Source organism: Chrysochloris asiatica, unplaced genomic scaffold (assembly GCF_000296735.1).
Source record: "Chrysochloris asiatica unplaced genomic scaffold, ChrAsi1.0 scaffold00059, whole genome shotgun sequence".
NCBI classification, from domain to species: domain Eukaryota; kingdom Metazoa; phylum Chordata; class Mammalia; order Afrosoricida; family Chrysochloridae; genus Chrysochloris; species Chrysochloris asiatica.
In genome coordinates this window covers 7,246,117-7,250,651 of record NW_006408577.1, presented here as the reverse complement: position 1 = coordinate 7,250,651, position 4,535 = coordinate 7,246,117, and positions in this window count along the sequence as shown.

Below are 4,535 nucleotides of genomic sequence, written 5' to 3'. Positions count from 1 at the left end.
ATACGTACCAATGCATATGTATGATAAGCACTGGATTGCAAACTACAATGTCTGTAGTTTGAGCCCATCAGCCAGCTGCTTCTTGGGAGAAAGATGAGGCTTTCTGCTCCTGTAAAGATTTAAAAGCTCAGAAACCCTATACAGCATTACTATGACTTGGAACTAATCCAATAACAATTAACAGCTGGGCCATTATTCTCTGTTATTTGCCAGTTGAGTTGTAGTTGTCCCCCATGATGGGATCTAATAAATGATGAGCTTTGCTATGAGAAATCAATCAATCAACTGAAAGGAAGTTTTCTTGGGGACCTGGCTTGCGCCAATATATTGGACACTCAGACAAAGCTTGCTTGCTGTCTTCTAGGTCTGGATTTTCCATCTGCATCATCCTCCAGTTTTTTCATCTTGAGCCTGTGGACTGCTCTATTATCTGTTGATCTTTGGAGGCCACAGCAGTCTGTCTTCCTACCTCCTGGACATGCATACCTGCTGGGCATGCCTGCTTGCCTGCTGTCTGATCTGCCAATCTTGGTTCCTCAATCCTGTAGCTATGTGAGTCAGAAGCCTCCAGTTTAGCATCTAATTCATGGATTTAGAGTGACAGCTTCTATAACTGTGTGAGCCAATTCCTTGTTACAAATCTCTCTTTATATATACATATATAAGTGTGCTGGTTGTACTTCTCTAGAGAACCAAGTTTAAATATATACAAGCTCACACACACACACACACACATACTCACATATATATATATATATATATATATGAGCTCTGGTGTACAGTGATTATGAGCTATGTTGCAACCTTGAGTGTCAGCAGCTCAAAATTACCAGTTGTTCTGCAGGAGAAAGATGAGACTTTAAGCTCCCATAAAGATTTACAGTCTTGGAAACCCTATGCAGGGTCACTATGAGTCAGAATTGACTCCATGGCACACCACCACCACTACCACTATATATATCTACATCTATCTATCTAGATACAGATATAGATAAAGTCTTGGTATAGTGTTGTGAATTAATGTGCTATACTGCAAAGTTGGTTTACAGAGGTTTAAGCTCACCAGCTGCTCCTCAGAAACCGGCTCAACAGCACTTAACAACAACAACATATATATGTATATGTATATATTTGTTGTTCTTGTTAAGTGCCGTTGAGATGGTTAACACTCATAGGGATCCTGTATAGGGTTTCCAAGGAGCAGCTGATGAATTTGAACTATCAACCTTGTGGCACAAATGACCTTGCAGTGTAGTATCTTATCCCACAGCATCACACTGTTTATGTATGTGTGTGTATATATATATATATATATTATTATTAAATATCGTGGAGTTGGTCCTGACTCATAGTGACCCTGCACAGGCTTTCCAAGGCTGTAAATCCTTACGAGAACAGAACGCCTCATCTTTCTCCCGTGGAACCGCTGGTAGTTTCAAACTACTGATCTTGAGGTTAGCAGCCCTACTCGTAACCACTACACTACCAGAGTTCCTTTTATATATATGTGTGTGTTATGTAGTTGTAGGTGCTATCAATTCTATACCTACTCATAGCGACCCTATGTCCGGTCCTGTGCCAACATCAGAATTGTTTCTATGTTTCAGTTCACTGTTATTGACACTGTGCCAGTCCATCTCATTGGGGGGTCTTCTTCTTTTTCTCTAACCATCCACTTTACTGAATATCCTCCAGTGACTGCTCCTTCTTGATAATATGTCCAAATTATAAGAAACCAAGTTTGACTATCCTGGCTTCCAAGGAGTCATTTCTTATTTCTTCCAACAGAGATTGGTTTGTCCTTTTGGCAGTTGATGGTACTTTTAATGTACTCCTCTAACTCCATAATACAAATACATTAATTCTTCTATGGCCTTCCAAACTCACTGTCTAACTTTCACATGCATATCAGGTTGCCAGAAATACCATGACCTAGATCAGGTGCATCTTATTCCTCAAACTGACATATTTGTTCTTGAACACTTTAAAGAGATCTTGTGCATCAGTTTTCCTAATGCAATACACCCTTTGATTTCTTGACTGCTGTTTCCATGAGTATTGATGGTTGATCTGAACAAAACAAAGCTTTGAAATCTTTAATCTTCTCTCCATTAATATGGATTTTGTCTACTCGTCTAGTAGTCAGCGGTTTTGCTTTTTTTACATTGAGGTTCAACCCATACCAAAGGCTGTGGTCTTTGATTTTCATCAGTAAGTATTTAAAGTCTCCTTCCCTTTCAGCAAGCAAGACTGTATTGTCTGAATATTGCAAGTTACTAATGAGTCTTCCTCCAATTTCCAATGCCATGCTTTACTTCAGATAATCCAGTTTCTCGGATCATTTGCTCAGCATACAGGTTGAATAAGTATGGTGAACGAATTCATCTCTGATGCACACCTTTCCTAATTTTAAACCATTCAGTGTCCCTGTGTTCTGTTCGAACAACTGCCTCTTGGTCTATGTACAGCTTCCACATGAGCACAATTAAGTGTTCTGGACTATTCATTCTCTGCAATGTTGTCCACAGCTTGTCATGATCCACATAATCGAAAGCTTTTGCATAGTGAATAAAGCACAGATAAATATCTTCTGGTATTCTTTGCTTTCAGCCAAGATCCAGCTGATGTCAACAATGATATCCCTCATTCCATGTCTTATTCTGAATCCATCTTGAACCTTTGGAAGTTTTCTGTCAATGTATGATTGCAGTTGTTTAGGTATTTTCCTTAGCAAAATTTTCTTTGTATGCAATATTAATGATATGGTTCAATGATTTCCACATTATAATGGGTCACCTCTCTTTGGAATGGACACAAACATTCATCCCTTGCAGATTCAGTTGACCAGGTAGCTGTTTTCCAAATTTCTTGACATAGACCAGTGAGTGCTTCCAGTGTTGCATCAGTGGGTGGAAAGGTTTCTATTTTGATTGCATCAATTCCTAGCGCTTAGTTTTGTGCCAATGCCTCTTATGCACTTTGGAGTTCTTCCTTCAGTATCATTGGCTCTTGATCATATGATACCTCTTCAAATTTTTTAATATCAACCATTTTGTTTTGGTACAGTGATTCTGTGTATTCCTTCCATCTTTTTTTGATGCTTTCTGCATCATTTAATATTTTCCCCATAGAATCCTTCAGTATTGCAAGTAGAGGCTTGATATTTTTTATTCTGTTCTGTCAGTTTGAGAACTATTGACTGTGTTTTTTTTTCCTTTTGGTTTTTTAACTCCAGGTCTTTACACATTTCATTATAATATTTGACCTTGTCATCTCGAACTGATCTTTGAAAATTTAGTTTCAGCTCTTTTACTTCCTCATTGCTTCCATTTGGTTTAGTATCTCTTTGCTAGAGAACAAGTTTCAGAGTGTCTTTTAACATCAGATTGAAGAAGTTGGTAGACTTTTTCAACTTCACCATCACTAGTTTTATTGCTTGGTGCATGAATTTGAATAATAGTGGTATTAACTGGTCTTCCTTATAGCTATTATCTAATCTCAGACAATGTTGTATTTCAAGACAGATCTTGGTATGTTCTTTTTGATGATGAATGGGATACTATTCCTCTTCAATTTGTCATTTCCAACATAGTAAACCATGTGCTTGCTAGATTCAAAATGGCCAAACCAGTCCATCTCAGCTCACTAATGCCTAGGAAATCAATGTGAATGCTTTCCATTTCATTTTTGACAAGTTCCAATTTTTCTGTATTCATACTTTGCACATTCCATGTTCCTATTATTAATGGATATTTTTAAGCTGTTTTTCTTTATTTTGAATTATGCTTCATCAGCAAATGAAGGCTCCTGAAGGCTTTATTCCATTCGTGTCATCAAGGTCAACTATACTTTGAGGAGGCAGCTCTTGCTCAGTCGGATTTTGAATGTCTTCCAGCCTGAGAGGCTCATCTTCCTGCACAATATCTGATAATATTCTGGTGATCTTCATCATGTTTCAAAATTCAATATTCTGGTACTGACAGTGTCCCATTGCTATTCATAAGGTTTTCAGTGATTAAATATTCTGAAGTAATCTACCTTTCCTTCTTCCTAGTCTGTCTTGGTTTGGAAACTCAACTGAAGCTTGTGTGACCAAGTGGATATTTAAAATACCAGCGGCATAGCTTCCAGAATCACAGCAACACAAAAGCCAACAAACTGACAGATGGGTGGCGGAGATACATATATATCCACCTGGTAGTGTAGTGGGCTATACGTTTGGATGCTAACTGCAGGTCACTCCAAAGAGAAAGACCAGGTTTTCTGTTCTCATAAAGATTTATAGCCTCATAAATCCAACATATGGTTTCCATGTGTCATAGCCAACTCCACAGAACACAACCAACATATATAAGCTCTGGTAGCTTAGTGGGTATGAATTGGGCTGCTAACCTCAAGGTCAGCAGTTCGAAACTACCAGCGGTTCCACTGGAGAAAGATGAGGCATTCTGCTCCCGTAAATATTTACATCCTCGGAAACCCTGGACAGGGTCACTATGAGTCAGAATCGACTCCATGGTACTTAACAACAACAA